Source organism: Fukomys damarensis, unplaced genomic scaffold (assembly GCF_012274545.1).
Source record: "Fukomys damarensis isolate Sample0158 unplaced genomic scaffold, DMR_v1.0_HiC HiC_scaffold_12, whole genome shotgun sequence".
NCBI classification, from domain to species: domain Eukaryota; kingdom Metazoa; phylum Chordata; class Mammalia; order Rodentia; family Bathyergidae; genus Fukomys; species Fukomys damarensis.
Genome location: NW_022900924.1, coordinates 19,617,278 through 19,641,444, shown reverse-complemented (window position 1 = coordinate 19,641,444; position 24,167 = coordinate 19,617,278). Strand labels below are relative to the sequence as shown.

At 58.6% G+C, this 24,167-nt stretch overlaps 1 protein-coding gene across 1 annotated transcript in view; it reads left to right on the top strand.

Moving 5' to 3' along the window:
• Positions 1-23,657, top strand: part of Scarb1 (scavenger receptor class B member 1) — a 44,236-nt gene extending 20,579 nt beyond the window's left edge. Inside the window, exons 14-15 of the mRNA XM_010604296.1 lie at positions 21,837-21,842; positions 23,646-23,657. The gene's annotated coding sequence lies outside the window, so the exon portion shown is untranslated. The remainder of the gene's footprint in view (positions 1-21,836; positions 21,843-23,645) is intronic.
• Positions 23,658-24,167: the final 510 nt, after the last annotated feature.

Here is a 24,167-nt window from a genome sequence, read left to right as displayed (position 1 = left end):
AAGCCACACTACTGTGGTAGAGCTTGGGAGCAAAATTCAGTGCTATTCTTACACTTACAGAAGTCCATATCATGTTGAGGAAAACAGGATTCTTAAATGGAAACAAGGATATTTAATTGTCTTTCACTTGGCCTAACTCTTATTCCTAATCAAGAAATGGGGCATTTCTTAAAGAATAATTGTTTTGTTTTCTAATTATTTCATTCAGTGTGAAAATAGTGTACACTGAGCACAGCTTTGGTACTTTCTCTGTGTTTCTCTCTTGCTCCTTCCCCCACCTCTGCCTCTTTCTGGTATTGGGGATGGAATTTAGGATCTTGTAGCCCAGCGGGAGGCCTGGGCGTGGCTTGGTGGCCACGGTGCCTCCTGGGCAGGGACCCTCGGCCCACCCCGCCCGACCAGCCTGCGGCCTTTTTCTATCGGAGGAGGAATAAATTGTATCATCTTAGGGCGAATTCACTACGGAAGCAATAAACCTTTTACAGAACCCAGCGCCTGTTTGCTGTCCTCCTCGTGGAAGCCGAGTCTGCCCGCTCTGTGGGATCCCCGCGGTGGCCTCCGTGCTGGTCCCTCGGACCCTGGCACCCTCCTCAGATCGGCACAGGTCCGGGTGGATGCGTTGCCCTTTTCTCTCCCTGGAAGATGGGAGAAATAGAACAGACTGGGCCATTTAGCAGTGCTACCGGCACTCCGGGAGGCTGAGGCAGGAGGGTTGCAAGTTTGCGTGCATCCTCTGCAATTCAGTAACTGGACAAGGCCTTGTCTCAGAAAATGAAAAGGGGCTGGGGATGTGTCTTGGTGCCATGGGTTCAATCCCCAGTATTGTTTAAAAAAATTTTTTTTTCATCTGAAGCTCATAGTTGCAAAGGCAAACAGCCCCCATTTCACCCTGCTGAATATGCTGAAAAAGACCAGTTGTGAGAAACTACACACCATGTGCTCCCATGGCCCATGTTCCGCTTCCCCTCTTCAACTGTGTCTTTCTGCCCCTGGGATTTACCTGAAGGTTTTATATTAGATGTTTAGTGCATTTTAGTAATTGTGAAATTGTTTCCTCAGCAACCTAAGTAGCCATGAAAGGTGCAGTGAACATTTTTATTATTTCTTGTAATTATTGAGGTCTTAGATTACATGAGACAGCTCTCGCGGTATTGCCCAAGCTGGCCTTGAACGCCAGGGCTCAAGTGATCCTCCTGCCTCAGCCTTCTGTGCAGCTAGGACTGCAGGTGCTGGCCACATCCCCAGCGTGCTGTCATCCTTTGGCTGGGTGTCATCTTTGGCTTTGTGCTGCTACAATAAAACCCCACGGCCTGGGAGACATAAGCCGCAACCAGTTTGCCCTCCCCACCCCCGGGCCTGCGCGTCCTAGGTCTTCCGCATGGGGAGACAGTGTGGAGCTCTGGTGTCCGCTACAAGGAGCTGAGTGGTTGGGTCAGAGCCCGCCCTCCTGGCCTCCTCGGCCTTGGCCTCTTCCTCAGAAGCCTCACCTCCCCCGCCCCCGGGTTCGGACTCAGGGACTTGGGGTCCCAGCGGCACTCAGAGGTGAGCAGCTGGGCTGAGCGCCTGTGTGAGGTGTGCGCTCCATGCAGGGACCCCGCAGCCCCAGCTCCCTGCACGGGCTGCCCGGAGTGGCTTCCTCACACCTCGGGCAGCGGCCCCTGTTTCCCGGCGCCCCATGGGGTGTGCGTTGTGCAGACCCACGGCCGGGTCCCTGAGTCCGACGGGGACCCGGGCAGCTTGAGGGACGCTGGGAGCTCTCTCGGCCGCCACCCGTGTCCCCGCTGCAGGGCAGGGTCCCCACCGGATCCGTTTGATCAGATGGTGTCGCAGCTGCAGAGAAGTAGTGGCCAGGCCCTGCAGGAGTCCCTGGTCCGGTCACCAGGTGTCAGCCCGTCGATGTCTGATGGGGCTTTGCACGCAGGTTGCTGGGGGCTGGCTGCCTGGTCCCCCCTCCGACTTAGCGGTTATTCCCTGAGGTAGCAGCTTGGCTCAGGCGCTGTCACTCTAGGAATGGTAGTTTGTTTATTTGTTATTTTTGAGACAGTCTCACTATGTAGTTCAGGCTGGTCTCCAACTTGAAGGGAGTCTCCTGCCTCAGCCTCCTGAGCACTGGTATCACAGTGCCACCACACCCAGCCCTAGGAACGGTATTTATGTGTATGTCTGGGCACTTTCTCCTTAATAGTCTTCAAAGGAATGTGAGCCCTAGCTCTCTGCGGGTCGGAGGAGCATGGGGGACCCCTAATCTAACACCCATAGGCTGCGTGGACCCTGGGATTCGGCCCTGGCGACCCCGTCCAGCCTCAGGCTGCTGGACCAGAGAGGGAAGGGGTGCTGGGACCTCGTTAGCCACAGTGGCAGCGATGGTGGTCCGGCTGGCACTCAGGCCAGGACCATGTAGCAGGGCCATCGATGGACCGGGCAGGGACGGGACTGCCAAGGCCCGGGCAGTGGCTACCCCTCCCGGTCCCTGCTTAGCGCGCACAGCGCTCCACGTGCCTCCTCCTCTGCACCCCAGGCCGGCATGTGGGAGAGGCTGAGGCGCGCCCTTGGCCTGCGCTCTCCTGCGGCCCCAGGATCCCCTGCCCCAGGCTCAGGATCCAGGGTTAAACGGAGCGAGCGGGGCGCGGGTGCGGGGCACGGCCACCAGGGGGCGCTGTGGGTCCCGCCTCATGGGCTGCAGCCGTGAAGACCTTGCCGCTTCCCCCTCTGGTCACGCGGGGCTGAACAGCGGCTACTTTTTGAGGTTCTGGATGTATTAAAATAAAAAATGAAAACCTATGAACCAGGGCTGCAAAGATCTATTTACATTTTGGAAGCTAGCCATTTACATACGCACACGCGCGCACACACACACACACAAGCATAGTGAGGGCCGGGGTTTGTAGAATTCTCAGGACAGGACTCGGCCGGAAGTGGGTGCAGTCGGTGTTGCCGAACCCCAGGACCGACAGGACGCCTGAGATCATCTTGAAGGCCGAGCTGCAGCACCTGTATCGCAGGCCCCGGGCCTCGGGTGGACACGGACCTCGTGGAAACTGTGACCAGGAGGCACCGCCCACTCCCAGCGCCCTGGGGTGGCCTGGGGCCCCGCGTCCGGCCCTCCCCTCCTGAGGCAGATGCCTGCCAGCCTCGTGGGCCAGGAGTTTTACCCTGATGGGGACAGGCTGTCGGGCTCACTTTTCAGAGGAGGAAACGAGGCCCAGGGGGAAGCGGTAATGGCCGATCAGGGTCAGAGTCCAGAGCTGAACCCGCGGTGGCCACTGGCAGCACCGGCACTGGGCTTTCTCCCTGCCGCCCTGGCCGGTGTATGGGACCCCAGCGTGGGGCCCCTCGGCTGTCACAGGCCCCGGGGGTGCAGGCTGCTCCCCGACCTGCCTCTGCCTCCATCTTCCCGCTGCACGGCCACGACACTTTTCCAGAGGTGGCAGTGGGCGGAGAAGCCCGGAGACCACAAACACGACTGAAAACAGAGCCCCAGGGTGGGCAGAGGCCAGGACTCTGGGGAGGGAGGCACAGGACCAGGCATCCCAGGGCCAGGGCTCACGACTGGGAAGGGGCTTCCCAATGCTGTCACCGTGGGCTCCGGGCGTCCCGTGTGCCCCTCTGCGTCCTGTGTCCGTGTCCTCGAGGATCGTAAAGGACACTTGGTGCACGTTGGCCTGGGGTGAGTCGGTGATTTCAGACTCGACCGAAGTCCTCTGGGAACCGACCGAGACCTCTTTTACTTGGGGTTCGCCTGGTTCCAAGGAGCTGTGCTGCAATACCAGGCGCTGCCAGCAGGTGCCGATGCGCCCCACTCCGTCCGGGCTTCCCTCCAAACCACTCCTGCTTGTGTCCCAAATTCGGCCCTTTGCGTGACCGGCCTGCGTGGCTTAGGGGATGCGGATTCAGGCGCTTGCAGAATCCTGCAGGCGGTGTAGACGGGCTTGTTTTCTCTGTTTGAAGGCATGGGGGGAAGAAGGCACGCCTGGTCCAGAAGCTGGGCCGGAGAGCTGGGCTGTGTGAGGACACATTCTTTGCCTCCCAAAGTGGCACTTTCACGGCTCAGATCTTGTTTTGTTTGTTTCTGTCTTTGTTTTTTTGAAACAAGGTCTTGCTCTGTAGCTCAGGCTGGGCTTGAACTCGTGGTGATCCTCCACCTCAGCCTTCTGAGTGCTTGGGTTACAGGTGTGCACCATCATGCTTAGCTCAGCACTCTTATTTTTTCTTTTATTGAGTTTATTGCTACACTTTAGGGACACAGTACAGTTCCATTCATCACTGGGATCTCGTACCTTTACACGACAGATCTTGGTTCTCATTTATTCCCCTTGTCCCTGCCCTCCCTTCACCCCCTCCTCCCCTTTTTTTCACCCCCTCCTCTCCTCACCACTTTCTATTACACATTTTGATCCTCTTGAGGATAAAAAAAAGTTTTTCATATCAGAGAAACTATTCAGTATTTGCACATTTAAGTCCTATTTATTTTACTTGAATATGGCCTCAATGTACCATCCATTTAGCTATAAAAATCTCTAGTTTCTTATTCTTTAAGGCTGAGTAGTATTCCATTGTATTAAAAAAAAAAAAAACACCCACATCTTCTTTATCCAGTCTCCAGTTGATGGGCACTTGGGCTGTTTCCAAGTTTTAGCCATTACAAACTGTGCCGCTATAAACATGGGTGCACATATATCACTGTGGTATGATACTTTTAATTCTCTTGGAAAGATACCCAGCAGAGGGATGGCTGGGTCAGATGGGACCTCTCATCTTACTAGTTTGAGGAATCTCCACCCTGATTTCCACAGTGGTTGCACCAGTCTGCACTCCCACCAACAGTGGAGAAGGGTTCTCTCCACACCCCTGCCAGCATGTGTTCTTGATTTCTTGACAGCAGCCATTCTTTCTGGGGTGAGGGGGAATCTCAGTGCTGTTTTCATCTGCATCTCTTGAGTGACCAGTGATGTTGAACATTTTTTCATATGTTCATTTGCTGTTTCTACATCTCTGTCTGAGAAATGTCTGCTCATTTCAGATGCCCATTTTTGGATTCCATCTTTATATTGCGGGGGGCTGACTTTTGTTTAAGTTCTTTATATATTCTATGTTCTTTGTCTGAGGAAAAGCTGGTAAAAATGTTTTCCCACACCGGTTTGTCTCTTCACGCTGTTGTTGGTGTCCCTTGCTGTGCCAGGCTTACCACTTTTAAGGGGACCCCGTGGGCCCCGTTACCCATCAGACTGTCAGGAAAGCACACTAAGGTGATGACAGTAAGGCTGCGCGTCATTGCTGAGGGCAGGGTGGCTCAGCGGTCTGGACCTGGTGTGGCCTTGGCACCCACAGCCACATGGTGGAGCTATAGACTGCGGAGCTACAGACTGCTGTCGCCTGGTCTTCCTGTTTAAAGATTTATACATGGGAGAAGATGGTTTTAAGAAAACATAAGATCTCCTGAGTTTTACTGATTGTCTCTGAATTCCAAGCGGAACACGTCCAGGGCAGAGCGCGAGCAGCATTCGAGCCATGTAACCCCGTGTGCCGGCCTGCAGCATCCTGGGTTGCTGTCTGTCTCACCCCCTGGCTGGGTAAATGGCTCTGGTGGAGGTTTGTTAACACGATGGTAGAGGCTCCTGGCTAGCAGTAAGCTAGAACTAGGTTTGAAACCCAGACTTATAACTGTGTGACCTTGAGCAAGGTGCTTAACCTCTCTGGCCTCACCTCAGAGCCAGAGAGAACTTTTCCTTATCTTAAACTGCTGGGACCTGGGGACTGTTTGTTATATGGCATAGTTCTGGCTGCTTACTGATACACTGCACCTCCTGGGAGCCCTGCAGGGGTTGCTAAACCCCGCACGGAGCAGTTACAGCGCTGCCCTTGGCTCATCACAAGCACCAAAGCAGTGGTGGGTTCTGTCCCCGCCCCTTCTTTTTAAAAATTTATGATACTGGGATTGAACCCGAGGCCTTCATGTTGAGCAACAACCCCAGCCCTTTTTAAATTTTGAGACAGGGTCTCATTAAGTCATTAAATGGCCCAAGCTGGGATCAAACTTGAGATCCTCCTGCCTCAGCCTCCCAGAGTGCTGGCTCACAGGTCAGTGCCATCACAGCCAGCATGGTGTATTTTGAGGATCTGTGGCACTGTGTGGGCCCCTGGCTGCCCAGGGTGGTGACAGGTAGGGCTGTGTAGGCCTGGCTGAGTCCCTGCTCCAAGACATCCGTCCCTCCCTGGCACGTGGAGATGAGAGTGTCTGGGAGATCCGGAGGCACCTGGAAGTGGCAGAGGGGCTGCTGCGGGGAGGAAGCAGGGTCCCTGGGCCCTTGGGTGTGGCCCTGTCTGTACCCGGCTACAGGGCTTCTGACCCAGAGCTGGACCTGTGGTGCATGTTGCACAGGTCTCCTGACATCGTGGAGTGGGTGATGGTGGCCGCCGGCCCATCCCTGACCCATGTCCGGTCACACAGATGCTGCCCTGCTCGGGGACGAAAAGCCTCCCCCGGCCCCATGGGCCGGGCCCCAATCCCACTCAGGGAACCTCGGAGGCCTCTTCTTCCAGCCCTGCAGGCGGGGCGTCTGCCTCTGCTCAGCTTTGTCACCAAGTGTGGTGTCCTCAGCAAGTGGGCAGTGCCAGGCCATGTCCGTCCCCTCACCTGCAGGCACCAGGCCAAACCGCTCCTCCGTGCATCGGACAGGGCCCCTCCAAGGCTGAGGCGCCATTGTAACCTCCTGCTGCCTCCAAAATGTCAGGCCAAAGTCACAGCATTTCTCACAAACAAATGTTGGCGGGAAGACGAGATGTTTGCGCAGTGGGGACATGCTGTGTCTGCGTGCACCTGTCCCGGTGGTGGCGGGCAGTGGCCAGGTGGCCCTGTGCAGCCCCCCGCTGGCCTGCGATGGCCCTGCTCCCGTCGGGTGGGCGCTGGCATGGGTGGCTGGGACAGAGCCACGGCGCATCCCCGGGAGCTGGGTTGGTGACAGAAGTGTCGCCCAGAACCACCTGTTCTGAAGTGGGGACACCTGGCAGCCCCCAGCAGCCGTGGCCGGGCCCGAGATCTCGTGGCCACACTGGCCCGTCCACCTCTCTGCAGGCTGCGTGTCCCAGCTTCTGCTGAGAGCCTCCCCAGGCCCCCCACTTCCTCCCCTCTCCTCCCTGGCTGTGGGTCCTGTGTGTGTGTGTGTGTGTGTGAGCACACTTGTGTGTACACGTGCACCATGGGACATGGAGACCACAGGGGCTTGGACACAGGCCTGTGCAGGAGTGTGTGCCCATCACCACTGCCGGACGGTGCTGGGTGACAAGTTGCCCCGCACTCTGAGGCCAAGGCAGCCACATCTTTTTGGCCAGTGGGTGGGGCCGGGTGGTTCTTCTGCCTCCTGGGCCCACGCCCACTCCCCCATCCCACAGCAGGTGGCTCAGCTCAGACCCCAGAGGGCCGAGGGGCAGGGTGGCGTGACCTGTCCCTGACAGTTGCTGCTGGTCCTGGGGCTCGTTCAGACCAAGGGAGGGGACAGACCTGGCTCTGTGGGGCCTCAGGAGGGTGAAAGGCAGCAGCCCTGGGGAGTGCCAACGTGTTTCTGCCACCACACATGGTGCCCACTAAGTGCTGTGTGGGGACAGTGGTTCTGATGGCAGTAGTGGTGGTGTTCGGAGTGGACACAGGCATGCGAAGTTTGCTCTGGGAGATCCAGACCCTTGACTGGAGCCTTCAATCCCTCACCCTACCACCATTTCTGTGATCCTCCTGCCTCAGCCTCCCAAATAGCTGGGATTACTGTGAGTGATGCTGGGCAGAGCCTGGCCATGGCCCCCAGGAGATCCAGGACTGCTCTGTGCCTGTGGGGTATGGATGAATGCTCCCCATTCCCCTGGGCTCCCTCAAGGATGAGGAGAGGGTGGAGCAGAGCCAACCACCCAGCATGGCCTGGGCCATAGGCACAGCCGGACATGATCATGAAAGATTTTTATTCTAAGCCACAGAATGTGGGGGTCATTTGTTACCCAGCACATGGGTGGCAACAGCTGACTGATGCAATCAGGTAATGGTGAGTGCTGTCCACAACCCCCTTCTGTAGGCAAGACAATCAGGACCCTGAGCAGTGAAGAGACCACTTTAAGGGAGAGAATCAAGACAAGAATCCAGCCTGCCAATTCATTCTTTCAGCACGTTTTTTTTGTTTGGTTTTGTTTTTTGTTTTTTTTGGTATCAGGGATTGAACTCGGGTCCTTGTGCTTGCAAGGCAGGCCACCGAACTGCTGAGCTAAATCCCTGGCTCCTTTCAGCACATTTTACAGAGCACCTCCTCCATCCCTGTGATTTGTGATTATCATTTGTTACCCAGCACATGGGTGGCAACAGCTGACTGATGCAATCAGGTAATGGTGAGTGCTGTCCACAACCCCCTTCTGTAGGCAAGACAATCAGGACCCTGAGCAGTGAAGAGACCACTTTAAGGGAGAGAATCAAGACAAGAATCCAGCCTGCCAATTCATTCTTTCAGCACGTTTTTTTTGTTTGGTTTTGTTTTTTGTTTTTTTTGGTATCAGGGATTGAACTCGGGTCCTTGTGCTTGCAAGGCAGGCCACCGAACTGCTGAGCTAAATCCCTGGCTCCTTTCAGCACATTTTACAGAGCACCTCCTCCATCCCTGTGATTGCCCTGGAAGGCAGAGACAGCCCAGTGAGAAGCCGCTGTCTGTGAACCGCCACCGTTAAGGATCTCCGCATCTAGACGGGAGCCTGGCAGCCAAGTGGACGTGGAGACGGAAGGGGTGAGGGGCAGCTCTTCTGAGGAGGGGAAGGAGCTGCTGGATGTAAAGGGGCAGTGCAGGGCGGAGTGAAGACCTGAGACCTGGGCAGCCCCAGCGTCCTGGGGCGTCCATGGGCCGCCCCCCGTGCCTCCCACCTGTGATTTATCCCCAGCCCGCACTGCTCGGGGCTGTGCGATGGGCAGGGCAGTGAGTGGCGGTGGACCGTTTGTCAGCATCCGGTGACCAGGGCTGGGACCACGCGGCTGGGTGGCCTTGGGATAAGCTGTGCTCAGCCTGGTCAACAGCAAGAGGACAGGAGAGCCGCAGTGGCCACTGCCCGGACCTCCACCGGCGCTAGCCCACTCTGTGCTGGCTTTTTCTGTCCCCCTGTCTGGGGCATCGCTGGTGTGGGCAGACTGTGCACCTTGGTTTTGCTTTGTGTTTTGCTGTGTAGGGGATGGAGGTTTCCAGCTTGCTAGGCCACTGAACTATACCCCAGCGCTCTTGTTTTTTATTTTGAGAGAGGCTCCCTCTCGGTTGCTCGGGCTGGGCTTGCACTCGTGATCCTCCCGCCTCAACCTCCCAGAGAGTTGGAGCTGACACCACTTTCACTCACGGGCCCAAGCAGTCACAGGCCTGTGCGGGCTCCTGCTGTGCCGGAAGACAAGCAGTCCTGCCCCTGACACGTTGGCAGCAAAGCCGCAAGTGGGGCCGGGGCAGCGGGGCCCCCCAGGACCTGGATCCTGACCCTGCCTGCTCCGTCCCCTGCCCGCTTCTCACTCAGGGCAGCTCACGCCGCATCACCCCGGCACTGTCTGCTGTCCTCCCCTTCAGGCTTGGACTTGGGGAGCACGGCTGAGGGTCCCCACGGTGGCCTGGTGTGTCTGCCTGGGTCCCTGGGCTGGACGAGGCCGCAGAAGCTGGTCTCTGACTCGGGGTCCCCACAAGGTGTCTGCGCGGGGACACAGGCGTTCTCGCCACCAAGCGGCCCGGCTTGCGGTTGCGTCAGCCCTGGACAGGCCTTCCCGGTGGGTGGCAGCACGCGGGGGACAGGGACAGGCAGAGCCTCCCGCAGCATGGCAGTGGCCAGCATCCCCTCTGCAGAGAACCGGGCCTGGCTCGGCCTGGGGCGCCCTAAGCAAAGGGCCCAGCGCAGGCGGGGACCCTGCCCCTTGGGACTGTTGCCTGGAAGGGGCCGTGTGGTCCCCACCTGGGGAGCCAGCGACTGGGGATCCTGAGACCTTGCGGTCTGGTCCCACCCGGCGTGCAGGGGACCTGGCGCTGAGACTGAGACATCCTCCCTGTCCTGTGTGAGGGTGCTTTGGAAGCAGCTCTCAGACAGCAGAGGGGTTAGAAAGAAGAAACCATTTTCACAGGGCCCTTGGCCAGAGGGGAGACGGCCCAGAGAGGGCCGGTTAGCACCACGGCACCCAGCAAGGCCAGGATGCAGGAAGGAGGGCCTGAGGAGGAAAGAGGGTCCTGGGGGCCCAAGGAGCTGGATGGCTGTGATGGAGGACGTAAGCCCTTCTAGAAAGTTCTGCAGGCCCATTCCCGAGAACATTCTAGAAAGTTCTGGGAAGCCTCCTGGAGGCTCTTACCTGGGGGCATCCCAGAAGCAGTGGCCTTGCTTTTTACCCAGTGGTCACTGTCACCTCCTACCCTGGCCATCTGGGCAGCCTGGTGAGTGACTCCAGGCCACTCCCTGTGGGTGTCTGGCTCCTGCCTGCCTCAGCCTGCAGTCATAGTAGAGCTGGCCTTTCATAGCTGGCTTCCTTCACTGAGCTACATCCTTGTCAGGCAGGCACAGAGCCACTGAGCTACATCCTGGCCCAGCACCAGGTTTTAAAGTTCATCATCTGGTGACATTTTTCAGGACTGCTCCTTTTTCTGGCTGCATACTACTCCAGCGAGTGATGCATTTCTCATCAGGGGACAGACATTTGAGCCGTTCCCTCTTCTTGGCAATCATAAGGCTACTGTGACCACAGGCACACAAGTCCCCATGTGGAGACAGCTTTGTTTCTCTCTGACCGCTGATGGGTGGGCAGGTCGTCCTGTCTCAAGGAAGCAAAGCCACGCTGCTTGGCAGCCACTGGTGCGGGATTTAAAAATCTTGAAACTCGAGGAGTGGGTGTCCATTGGTGAAGCTGAAGCCAACGCCAACCCAGCACCATGTTCTTTAGGGCTGTGGTTCCCAAAGTGTGGTCCTGAGGCAGCCACAGCCTCAGCCCCTGGGAACTTGTCCAGGTGCAGATTCTCGGGCCCTACTGGGACCCGCCGTGTCACAGGGGCCCTGCCTTGACATGTGCAGGCAGACTGTGCCAAAGGAAGCAGGAAGCAGGCGCAGAACTCGGGGCTGTGGATCACCTGCAATCCCGGCACTCTGGGAGGCTGAGGCAGGAGGATCACAAGTTGGAGTCCCACCTGTGCAAGTTAGTGACTTAGTGGGACCCTGTCTCAAAATAAAAAGATTTTATGAAAGGGCAATGACGACAGCTCAGTGCAAAGGCCCTGGGTTCAAAAGAACAAAAGGAGATGAGTAAATAACCCTAACAGTAGAGACAGGGCGGGTCCCCATGGGCCAGGGGAGCCCCACCAAGGGGACTGTACTGCTGTATGCGCCTGAGGTGAACGAACTGCCACGACCGGGTCTGCTCACGGCAGGGGCGCGGGGCAGGAAGGAGGGCTCCACCAGTGCCCGGTGCACCTCTTAGGCCTTGGCTCTTCGCCCACACAAGCTGGGTTCCGGCGTCCTGCTTTCTTCCAGACTTGCCACCCTGTCTGTTAAAATTCTGGTGACTTGGGCTGTTCTTTTCTTCAAGTCCGCAAAAGAGGAGGTCCCAAGGCCCCGCGAGGGGACAGCACTGCCCTGCCCGACGCTTCCAGCAGAGGCAGGGGCCATCTGGCCGCCTCCTCCAGGAAGCCCCACGCCCACTGTCCCAGTGCTGAGGGGCCCATCCCTGGCCCATCTGTCACCTGTCTACACAGTGGCCGTCAGCCCAAACCCTGTGCTTCCTGTCCTCCCTTCCTGCTGCCGGCTTCCTACGGCTCTTGCACAGGGCCCAGTGTCTCCACCTGTCTGGGACGGGGACACCCAGCCTGCCGCTCCCTGAGCCCCAGCCAGGAGGTCCCAGCCCTGTGAGGACAGATGGTGACAGCCTCGCACTGGGGAGCACAAGGGCTCCGACCACACGTGGCCTCTCCTGTGTCACTGTCCCCTCATCTTGGAGACGAGGAAACTGAGTGTCTGAGGGAGGGACCCCAGGGCACACATCCGGGGCCCAAAGCCAGGTGTGGTTCCTCCCTTGGCTGGCCCCGTGGCCCCATCTTCCCACCAGGGGCTGCCAAGGGCTTTGGGCTCCTGCACCATCTTCTTCCTGGCTCAGCCAGGGTGGTGGCGGCGGTAATCCTGCTCCACCGGGCCAAGGAGCGTCCCGGAGGCTCTGCAGAGTGCGGAGGGCTGGCAGGGCAGCTCCCACAGCCGTGACAGATAGAAAACAGACTGTGTTTCTCGCTGCTGCCACCCGCGGGGGAGGGACGAGCCAGAACCCAGTGCCCGCTCACAGTGGAGGCCTATTGTGCAATGGCAAGGTTGGGCCGGAGAGGCCTGGGGCGCGGCGTCCCTGGCACAGCGGGCTCTGGCCGACCTGGCTTCCTCCCCAGCTGCCGCAGCCAGCCTGTCCCTCCCCCGTGGGTTCCGCTCTCCAAGCAACCCTGACGTGCTCTTTGTCAAGGGCCTTGGGCCAGTCAGGCACAGTGACGCATGCTTGTAGTCCCTGCACTCTGGGAGGCCTCTCTGGGAGGCTGAGGCAGGAGGATCCCAAGTTCAAGCCCAGCCTGGGCAACTCAGCAACCCTGCCTCAAAATTTAAAGACAGGGGGCTGGAGGTTTAACTCAGTGGCTCCGGCACCTGCCTCGCAAGCACAAGGGCCCGAATTCAATCCCCAGTACCAAAAAAAAAAAATTAAAGACAGGAAGCCGGATGTAGCTCAGCGAAGTGGGCCTGGCTCCAGGGAGACTTCATCCGTCCATTCACTTCACCACCATTCTTTCCTGAGTGCTCCCTCCCCTCCCCGATGGAGCTCCTGTGAATGATCTGAAAGTTCCCGCAGGCCCCCAGGATCCTCCCAGATTCGTCAAACACCTGTGAAGCACCTACTGTGTGCTGGAAACACATCTGCCCCCGCCCCAGTCTTCTGGGGCAGTGACTGCCCAGGGCTTTTCCTCCAGGGGCTTCGTGCTCAACTGTGAATCGGGCAGCAGGGAGATGAGGAAAGGAACCTAAACTGTAGCAGATAGTCTGCAGGGCTGTGAGTCCTGAGGGTGCTGTCTGTCCTCCCTGCCATTGTTGGCAAAGGTTCTTCTAATCCCACTGAGTATCTGTGGCCATGTGGGGCCGGGCTGGGCTGGGCGGCCCCGCCCACCCACTCCCAGGGGCACATGACCAAGGCTGGCCAATCAGATCCTGGTACTCCCTGAGCAGTCATGGGTTCCAGGCAGAGCTCACTGAAGTGTGGGAACCACCTGAAGGACAGAGCCTCTCTTTGCTGGTGCTGGCAAGCGGATGGGATGTGGGTCTGGGCTGCCAGTCCATCTTCCTGAGAATAAAGCCAACCTAGGAGAAATGAAGACACTAAGTCCTGATGGTGCCATGTTGAGCTCCTGAATCAAGCTGTTCCTGAAGCTTGTTCCCCTACTGGGCTTTTCAGTGACATGAGTTAGCAAATACTCTTTGTGCTTCAGCCAGCTTGAACTGGGATTGTTATCACCCTGGGTCTGCCGAGGCCAGCCGTGCCTCAGTTTCCCCACCTCCTCATGTCTGGTGAAGATGAAGGCGGCTGTTGCCGGGCACAGTGGCGCATGCCTCTAATCCCAGCACTTGGGAGGCTGAGGCAGGAGGATCGCTGTGAGTTCGAGACCAGTCTGGGCTACATGGTGAGCTCCAGGTCAGTCTCAACTACATAGTGAGACCCTGTCTCAAAACCTGAACAAAAAAAGATGAAGGCAGCTGTGTGTGTATAGGAGAGCGCTCCGAGCCTGGCGCTTTGGTTATTGCAGACACGTGCGGACTGGAGGACGGGAAGCCGCCAAACGTCGGGCAGGGCAACAGTGTGGCCTGGTCCCCTGAAGTCTGCAGAGGACAGAGTGTGAGATGCAGAGGCAGGGATGGCGGGAGCCACCAGGGACCGTGTGTCCCAGCCGTGTACACGCGCGTGAGCAGGGCCTGTGGAGGCCGAGACGATGGAGCCCCGGGCCTCCCGGAGTGCTCTGCCCTCAGCACCCACCCCTTCCAGCTGCGATGTCACTCAGGGTGGGAAGGCAGCAGGCAGACGGGGCCCTTGGGTGCCGGGCACTCACAGCCCCGCCCTGCCCATGGCGCTGCTCAGTGAGGGGATTCATCTTCTGTCCTGGGCTGAGGCTGGGCCATCCGGGCTGCTCTTCTGTCTCCTGCTCCATGTCCGAGTCCCCAAGCACAGCAGGACTCCCCACTGCTGACACCACTCACTGCCGCCTCTGTTTTATTGTTGTTCGCTTGAGACAGGATCTGGCTATGTAGCCCAGGCTGGCCTTGAACTCCTGGCAATCCTCCCGCCTCAGCCTCCAGAGTGCTGGGATCACAGGCGTGCACCACCACGCCCAGTGTCCTCCAGCCTCTCTCAGCCGTGTGGCTGCTCAGCAAAGCCTCCCCACCCCATTCCCAACTGTGCCTCGGGCGCCCGTGCCCTGCCGGCTCTGTTTCTCTCGGCCCTGACACTCATCTGTGCCAGACGTATCCACGCTGTGTGTCCCCTTGGGTGTCCGCTCCAGTGGGCAGGGACCTGGGCCACCTGCTCACAGCCACAGCGCCTGGAGCACAGCCCAGGGTCAGGGCTCCAGTAGGCCTGGTGCAGCCTGGGACGGGACAGGAAATAGCAGGCAGCCCTGGCTGCACCCGAGGCCCCACACCCGGGTAGACGCCGAGGGAACCTGGGCGGGGTGCTCTCCTCGTGGGGTGGTGCGGGCCCTGTGCCCACATGGAAGTGCCCGTCATCTGTCCCCGCCTTTGTTTCCTCCAAGAGCCACCGTGGGTGGCAGCACCCTCGGGCGACACCAAGCAGACACCCAGGATGTCTGATTTTGCCGTTATCTTTTCTACCTGGGAGGAGCTGGGGCTCTGTTCCAGGTCTTGGCCGCTTCCCTGCCCTGAGCGCCCGAAGTCTCTGGTGGCTATGGATGGAGCTGGCGGCTTTGGTGATAGGCTGGGTGCTCCCATGTGGCACATGTACCCCACACCAGCCTCTAGGTCTGGCCTCTTTAGCTTCCCAGCCTCCTTGCCTCTTGCCCCAGGGCCTTTGCACCTGCTGTGACCTCAGTTACAAGGGGGCCCTATGACACCAGTGGGGCCACCCTTGTCTCTGGAAGCCCCCTCACCCTGTTGTTCCACAGCATGGAGCAGTGTTCATTGCAGATGCGCTGCTGGGTACAATGGCTGACGCCAGTCCTCCTGGCACTCTGGGAGGCTGGGTGCAGGACCCTTCCTGGCTGCTCCACCCCAACTGCCAAGTGGCTCCCATTGGCCGTCCTCAGTGGGAGCCGGATGATTGACAGCCCCAGGGCGCAGTGGTCCTGTGACCCGCAGTGGGTGGGGGGGCGCCCAGGCTGCGTGTGGGCTCCTACCCGTCTGCACAGCAGTTTGCATGTCCAGCCAGCAGCGTGAGGACCAGGGCACCCATGCAAACCAGAGTGCCCTTGAGAGCAGACCATGAGGCAGCCCCAACGAGCTGGGGCGATGGGCTGGGATTGGGCTGCTGGGCACAGTGCCGGCTGAGCTGACATTCGTGGGAACCGTGGCAGAGAGAAGACAAAATGAGCACTGTGCAACCTTAGACGAGCTGCTCACCCTCTCTGGGCCTGTTTCCCATTTGTAAAGTGAGGAAACAATGGTCTGTGCCTGGTGGACTCAGGTCCTTGAGCTGCTGAGACACAGGTCCGGAGGTGAGGTGGCTTCCAGCGGCAGGAGTTACCCTCTCCTGAGGTCCTGCGACCGCAGGTGCAGCTCCCCATTCCTGGCCTCTCTGGGTATAGGGGTGGCCACCATCCTCCTCCGGTCCTTGGCTTGGGGACTGGTCCTTGCATCTCCGCCTCTGACGACTCAGTGGTCACACACTGTCCTCTTTGGGGCATCTGTGCCAACATTTCCCTTTTACCTCTGGGAGGCTGAGGCAGGAAGATGGCATGTTGGAGCCCAGACCAGGCAGTTTAGCAACTTAGTGAGACTCCCTGCAGTCCATCCCAAGCCGGCTGACTGTGGGGCTGGAAGCCCCTGATGGGGATGGCTTCTGCTTCTCCACTTGGTTTCCAGGCTCAGAGAGAGGCAGGGGCTGGGCCAAGGGCACACAGCAAGTGAGTGAGACAACTGGGGTTGGCACAGGGTGGGGACTGTGCAGGGAGGAAACCCCACGCAGTGTCCTGGAGTCGCGCCTGCAGGAAGACACAGCCCTGCATGGTGAGTGGAGTCTTCCTGGCCTGCCTCTTGCTGCAGTCCTGCCATGCACAGCGTGTATGTTGTACACTGCACAAGTGTACAAAGAGGCAGAAGCAGCTTTGGGGCCAGGACTCAGGCCCTGGCACCCCTGGGTGCAGTTTCTGGCAGCCACTAGCTCCTGTTGTATACGTATAGCCCCAGCTCAGAGGGCCTGATGTTCCCCTCTTTTCTGGCACAAGGGCAGTCAGGGCCTGAGCTGGGAACAGTGCTGGGAGGAGAGGGCTCTTTGGAGGAGGCAGCCAAGCCAGCAGAAGGAAAGCAGATGGCTCTAGTGGTTGTCTGGTCTCCAGCAGGAAGGAGCCCATACCAAAGAAGGCAGACTGAGGAGCAGAGAAAGGGCCCATTCCTGTCTGCCTTGAGCATCTGGATCCAGCTGTTCCTGAAGCTGCATATACTCTACCTGCTCTGTTACCCAGATTTAAAGCTACGGGCTTATGCCTGCTCGGATGGAGTTTGTGATTACAAATCCTACTGGTTTCATTTCCTTGTCTCCCTCCACCCTCAAACACCCAGCCTGGAACCTCGAAATGAACCAATACCTGGGCAGGCACCTAGCTTCTGTCAGCCTTGCTGCCCCATCTTCTCTCCTTGCTGTTTCCCCAGCAGGCAGCTATCCCAGCAGGAGATACATCCTAATGTATATTTAACAGTGGCTCAAAATCAAATTAATTTAGATTGGTTAATAAACTGTAACATCCGTTTCTGAATGAAGCTACATTTTCCTCTCAAGCAACTGAATTCATGCCTGTTGGTTTAATTTGTCATTATTGTAATTCTTTAATGCTGATGAAATTATTGAGAGGTTTCTAGTGAAATTACCCAGATTTGATTAGGGTTGAACGTATTAATAGTGCTTCTTCCTGGGGCTGCTCTGGGCTGGGAGAACCTGGATTGTCTTGTCCCTCTTCAGATAGCTCCTCCTGGGGTGTGCCTTTGTTTGTTTGTTCATTTTACTTTTTTCTAGACAGAGTCTCACCATGTAGCCTAGGCTGGTCTTGAACTCACTATGTGGGCCTGGCTGACCATGAACTTGTGATCCTCCTGCCTCGGCCTCCGAAGTGCTGGAATCACAGGCGTGTGCCACCTCAGCCCGCAAGCGTGTATTTTTGGACACTAACTGTGGACAGCCTGCCGGTCAGAGAGGCCCCTGCAGAACAGGCACCGGGTGCGAGGGAAGGGGCGGCAGCTGCTGTGCACAGTCCCAGAATTCCTTGGGAGAGGAAACCGAGTCACCTACTGCAGGCCCAGCAGAGAAGCCACACACAGATGTCCCCAGCAGCACTAGTCCCAGGGACCATCGTGTCCCCTGCAGGGGGTGGACACACAGCATGGTCCCTCTTCCCACACGCATGGACTAGTCCCTAGGCCAGACACCCGTGCCACGGGCTGAAGGCTCCCTGGGCATTGCAGAGAGGTGGGGCAGATGGGCTGGGTCAGGCCAGTGGCAGGAGGAGGAGAGGGGGACACCCGGGTGACCAATGGAAGACAGAAATCTCTAAAACTGTAAGCCAAATAAGCCATTTTGTTCTGTGTGTCAGGCATTTTGTCCCAGGGGCAGGAGAAGTGGCCAACACATTTGCTGATTCATGAAACTGAGTATCCCCCAGAGACCAGCTTCAGGCAAGACTTGTTTATAGGATGTTTCAGCAAAAACCCCGAGCCTGACAGTTATTGGCTCAGTCTGAGTCACGTGTCCCAACTGGGAGCCAATCCCAAGAGCCCAGGGTGATGAGATATCCGGATTGGCCTGCCAGGTCATGCGGCCATCCCAGGAGGGAGTGGGGGGAGGGCAGCTTCCAGCAAGGAAACTGACGTAGAGGCCGGTGCTGAGGCCACGTGTCACTGCAGGTGTCACTGCAGCCTTGGGGAGGGGAGAGCAAAGCCAGGAGGGGAGGTGCCAAGCAGGGTGGTAGGTGGGGGAGAGGCCTCGGAAGGCAGCAAAAGGCTCACCCGGAGGCCCAGGAGCGTGACGCGGGGCCTCATCTGCACACACACTGTCGTGCCGTGCGGAGAGGGCGCTGGCGGCTCCACCACCGCAGCTCAGGAGGCGCCCGTCTCCAGCGGGTCCTCTTCCTCCACGCCCGTCGACAGGAGGCGCCCGTCTCCAGCGGGTCCTCTTCCTCCACGCCCGTCGCCCCCGCCTCTAGGGCCACCTGAATCTAGGTGATCTCGTCCTGACCCTGCTGTCGGCAGGGCCCGTGTCCGGTCCGAGCGTGTGCCCAGCTCCGCGTGCATAGCTCGCGGTGGTGAGCTATGTTTTGCACCCAAGAGCGCCCCCCAAGATGTCCCCCAGGAGCCTCGAGCTCAGCAGCGGGACCTCCAGCAGGGGACTGGGCTCCGCAGGCTCGGAGAAGCTGGGCTAGGAGGAGGCCACGGGGCGGGGCCTGGGGATAAGGGGCAGACACGGTGGGCGGGCCCTGTCCGGAGGGGCGGTCGTGGGCGGGGCCTTGGGCGGGGCCCTCTCCGCTTCCTGCTCCCCTCGCTGTGAGCCGTGCTGCTCCGCCAGGCCCCTCTGCCTGGCCTCCCTGCGGTGGACTGTGCGCTGCCGCCTGAGCCTGAGTAACCTCTGCTGTAAGTGTGCGGTGTTGGTGTTGGGTACCGGCGGCGGGAAGGTGACTAAGACAGCGTGGAACTCAGGCTCCAGCGGACCTGGCTGTGGCTGGACCCCTTGGGGAAAGTACTGAAGCCGCCCCGTTCCTGCCCAGCAAGGTTCGTTCTTGGTCCTGTGGGCGTTGCCTGAACAAAAGTGTTTCTGTCCTGACCTTCTTGCTGCCTCCGGGCTAGAGCTGAGCCTGGTCCTGGTGAGAGAGCGGGCTCTCAGCCCGGGACACTGGCAGGAAGCTCTGCTCGGTCCACGCCAGGGGCCGGGATCTCGGGGGGGGGGCAGAACGCAGATGCTCACCTGCGTGTCCTGCTTTGGCTTCTCCCGGCCAGCTGTCCCCACCGTCACTGACCCCGCCTGTCCCCAGAGGGCCGGGTCGCTACTGCCTGTCCCTGTGCCCACGGCCTGAGCTTTATTGATCTTGTCAAGAGCGGTGCTTCAGGAGCCGCTGGGACTCAGGGGAGGACTCCGAGGCGGCGCTGCGCCGTCACAGCCCTCAGCTCAGGGACGGACACCTCAGGGAGGTGAGGCGGCCAGGGCCCAGCAGGGCAGGTGGCAGTGGAGAAGCTCACGCTCGGTCAGGAGGTGGCTGGGCGTTACAGGCCAGGTCCCTGGGCCTGCGAGTCCATTTGTACCAATCCCCAAGCCAGATCTCCTCACGATTTGGCACTGCCATGATTCCTGGGTCCTAGCTCCAGGTTTCCACTTTCCCAGGCAGTCAAATGACTCATGAGTGACACGAGCAGGCCTTGCTGTCCCTGCCACCCAGCCCTGGCGTCCCCCCAGCCCAGCCCTCGGCGCAGTGCCTGGTGCAGGGCCGGAATAGGGGAATGAGTGAATGCGCAGCAAACTGCAACCCAGTTGTCACGGCCAGGCCTGCTGCTCCCAGACCCTGGGGGCCACGGCTTCTCTGTCCCAGGCTGTGTCCCATTTTGCCCAGGCCTGGCGTCTGGCGGAGGCAGGAGAGGCTGGTGTCTCACCCCGCGCCTTCCCTGCGCCCCCTTCGCTCCCTCTGCTGCTACCTGGAGGGACAGGGTGGGTGGAGGGGCCGTGTGCTTGCTGAAGAGCCCTCTGTGGGGTTCCGATGACCAGGGGCCGTCCTGTTCTTATGCTTTTCATTTTATTATTTATTTATTTATTTATACTCCAGAGATCGAACTCGGGTCCTTGCACTTGTGAGGCAGGCGGTGGAACCACTGAGCTAAATCCCTGGCCCTTGCTTATGCCTTTTAAGTCAACTCACATATTTTTCTTTTTAAAAAATTGTTATTTGCAGTACTGGGGACTGTGCCCAGGGCCTTCACACTGAGCCACATCCCCAGCCCTCTCCGCAAAACAGGGTCTCCCTATATAGTTCAGGCCGGCCTTGAACTCACTATGGAGCTCTGGCTGGCCTTGAACTCATGACGATCCTCTTGCCTCAGCCTCCTGAGTACAGGTGCGCACCACCCCATCCAGCATCCCCAGCCCTTTTCTATTTTGTATATTGAGGTAGGGTCTTGCAAAGTAGCCCGGCCAGGATTTGAACTTTTAATCCTCCTGCCTCAGCCTCCCAGAGTGCCGGGATGACAGGTGAGCACCACCACCTGGCCAATCCGCCACTTCTTACGCAGGCCCACAGCCTTACCCACCTGCACACCCCGGGGCCCAGCTCCTCCGTTTTCCCAGTCAGGGGACTTGGCCCCACCTCGTGGAACATGAGACCCTCTGGTCTACCGCACAATTCCTGTGAAATCTTAGGTTTACTGTGTGGTCTACACATCCATGGTTGTGGTTCTAACATCCAATGTTCCCCTCTGTCTCTCCTAATAAAACCCTAATTCTACTCAGGACAGAACATTAGCGGGTGTCAGCGGTGGGGGTGGGGCTGTGCTCTTCCCGCTCTTCCTGGCTGGAACACAGATGCAATGCTGGAGGTGGTGTAGTCACTTTGTGTCCATAAGTGACTGTGAAAAAATGCATCGAAAAAGCCTGAGTTTTCACGTCACAGTGGGGCTGCCCACTGAGCCTTGGACAGGCCATCTCCAGATGTCTCATTAAGAAGGAGACAGAAACCTCTTATTTGGGCAAACCAGCGCTATTTGGGTTTTGTCATAGATGCAGCTCAGTGCAAATCCTAGTTAAATCTGCAGAACTGGCTTGTGAGGCTGCGTGACCTCCCTCTCTGTGCCCCTGTAACCTGACTGTAACATGGAAAGAAGATAAATAATGCCTGTTCCTCAGGGTCTCGCTAGCAGTTTGCTGGGTGAGTTTACACAAACCGCTCAGAACTGGCCTGAGTCGCAGTCCTCATTCTTGCACACAGGAATTCCTGTCCCTCCTCCCTCAGGCGGGCAGACACCAGTGTGTTGGAGAGGAGCCACTCCCTGCGCACATCTGGAGGCCTGGGAAATGTGTTCTTCCCCAAATAGAAAGTTCAGTGGGGAGGAAGAGGGACTGGCGCTGGGAAGCGTCGGAGTGACAGAGCAGTGCGTGACAAAGTGTGGGAGAGGTGGCACTCAGTGTCTGCTCCCTACGTGATGGGGCCGCGTTCTTGCTCTTCCTCCAGCACCAGGCGAGGAGGGAGCCACCTGGCAGCTGGGGCAGAGATGAAGAGGCAGGGTGAGCCGGGCGCGGTGGGCTATGCCTGTCATCCCAGCACTCTGGGAGGCTGAGGCAGGAGGATCTTAAAGTCCAACCTGGGCAACTTCACTTTGCAAGACCCTGTCTCACAATATAAAGGGGATGAGGACGTAGGGCAGAGTGAAGGCCCTGGGTTTAGTCCCCAGCATTGGGGGAGGAAGCTGCTTGAGCATCATGGGGTCCCCTGTGCCAGGGGCATTGTGCCGAATCATCGCTGCACCTGCTAAGCACCCCCACTCCTGAGGCGGTGGCAGGGACCGGCTGGGCCACCCCCAAGGTCTGAGCCACTGTGGATGGCACAGAGGGGCAGTCACTGCGGGCCTCCATCCCCGAGTGCCTGTCCTGGGCCTGATGCCACCCCGTAGGCAGGAGGGTGGGATCAGGGCTGAGAGTGAGCCCGGGACGGAGGGGACAGAGAGGAGCAGAGCAGACAGGGCTGTCTGTCCAGGGCTCTGTGGGACTCGCAAGGTCCGGGACGCATCTCCGGCGGCTCAGGGCCGCGTGTTAGCCCCGTGGCCTCGTCCTGCACTCACCAGGCAGCGGATTCACTGTGAAATCTGGAAAGGAGCAGACAGGGATACCTGGGCCCTCATGGAGTGTGTTGCAGGTGGGGAGCAGTCCCAGGCGCGGCGGCACTGTGGGAGTGGTCAGCGGGGACAGGTGGAGGTCACAGGGCGGCCAGGGATGACCAGGCAGGCTTCTAGGAAGAGGTGCTGATAGGGCCCGGTCTGATCAAGAGTCATGGCTGGAGCAGCTCACGTTGGCTAGAGGCCAACAGGTCAGACCCTCAGCCCCTGGCACCCTCATCAGAAGCGGCCAAGGGCAGGGGCACTTGTCCTGGGACCCTCTCCTTGGAGAAGGAGCTCACCAGTGGTTGGCTGGGTCATGTCACATGATCAGGACTGGGCCAGTCTCTGTGAGGGGTGTGGCCATACTGGGCCAATCAGGACCCAGTTCTGGGGCTGGGTATGGCTTTGTGGAAGGAAGATGGCAGAGGCCAGACTGGCCAAGAGGGGCAGTACCTGTGCTGCCTCCCATGCTGTGAAGCCACCGTGGCTTTGTGCCAAATTAACCGGCTGTGTGCTTTGGTCTTTCTGCCTCAAGCTCTGGCTCTGGCTGTCTGTCAGACACCTTCCTGCCCCTGGGCCTTTGCATCTGCTGCGCTGGCCTCTAGGACACCTCCAGAGCTGGGGGAAGCCCTCAGTCTGGGGCCCCTCTCTACTTCCCAGCACCCACGACACTTGGCAGACAAAGCCTGACGTGATTTCACCATTTACTTCCGCTCTGCGGTTATTCACAGCCCCAGAGAGTCCAGATTGGCCTTTTGTTGTCTGTGTGATGTGTGTGCATGTGTGTGTGTCTGGGTGTTCACCTGTGCATGTGTTTACCGGGGATGCAGCCGAGGGCCTCACACAGGCTGTGTGTGTGCTCTACCATTGAGTGCACTTAAAATTTTCTGTTTTCTTTTGAGATAGTATCTTGCTAAGTAGCCCAGGCTGGACTTGAACTGTGCTCCTCCTGCCTCCGCTTCCTAAATAGTTGCTAACTGTGTTGGCCATGACTCCCGCCCCCCCACCCCAGGCTGGAAAGTGACACTGGCCGCACTGTCTTAGTTTGGGGGCAACTCACTCCAGGTCACCTGGGAGAGCTGGGGGCCTGGCCAACCCCAGAGCTGGCCCTGCAAGGCTCAGGGCAGCTCTGTGCTGTGGCCCGAGGCTGGGGACACCGCAGTGACCTGGCCTCATGTGACCTCTTACGGCTATACACAGACACAGCTGCAGAAGCCACAGTGAAGCCAGGCGCGGCTCTGCCCGGAGGTGGGTGTGGTGGGGATTCCCCGGCCACTGTGACCAGAGTCACCGCGCGGAGCCTGAGGCACTTTTGCTCTGGTCCTCCCTGGGCCTCATTCTTTGTGTCAGATGGGAATGAATGGTAACAGTGACAGCCGGGCGGAGGCCGCTGCTCTCCCCAGCACGTGGCCTTGAAGGTCCAGCTCGTGTGGCCCCGTCATCTGCCGCCCGTGCTGGAGGTGCCTGTTGGGACCTCTCCCGCCACCACCAGCGGCCTGGGAATCCCGTACCAGCAGGCATTGCTAACAAGGTGGAAGACTAAACAGTGAAGGTGTGGGGAGCTTTAAGACCCCTTCAGGAGCCCCTGGAATCAGGAGCCAGCACAGGTAGCACCAGACCGCTGGTCCACAGCTCCTGCCCTGCCCCTGGCAGCTTGGGAACAGAGGCATCTCAACAAAGAGGCCCCTTCCTGCGGCCGGAGAAGTGTCCCCATGTAGAAACCCTGGAAGCAGTGCAAAGGCCCTGAGGCCACTGCATGCTCTGGAGCCCAGGTGGCTGGGCCTGACAACGCTGGGGAGGCTGTAGAAAGAGGTCAAGACCAGCCCAGGGCCAAACGCCATTGGCCTTGGCCCATCCTGGAAGGGATCTGATTTGGGAATTTACTCCCTCATTCCCTTGGCCAGGAGAGGGTGCTCTAAGCACAAGGTGTATGCACCCGTGTCAGTGTGTCCTTGGAGACAGGTCTTCCTCCCTGCTTGCTGTCCCCTCTCTGGGGACTGTCGTGTTCCCTGTGGGATGAGAGGTAAAACCAGCTTCCAAAAAATCTGTTTACAAAACCAGGTTTGGGACCATGTCTGGCTAGTGAGCCAGAGTCTGCTACCTGGCTATTCAGGTGA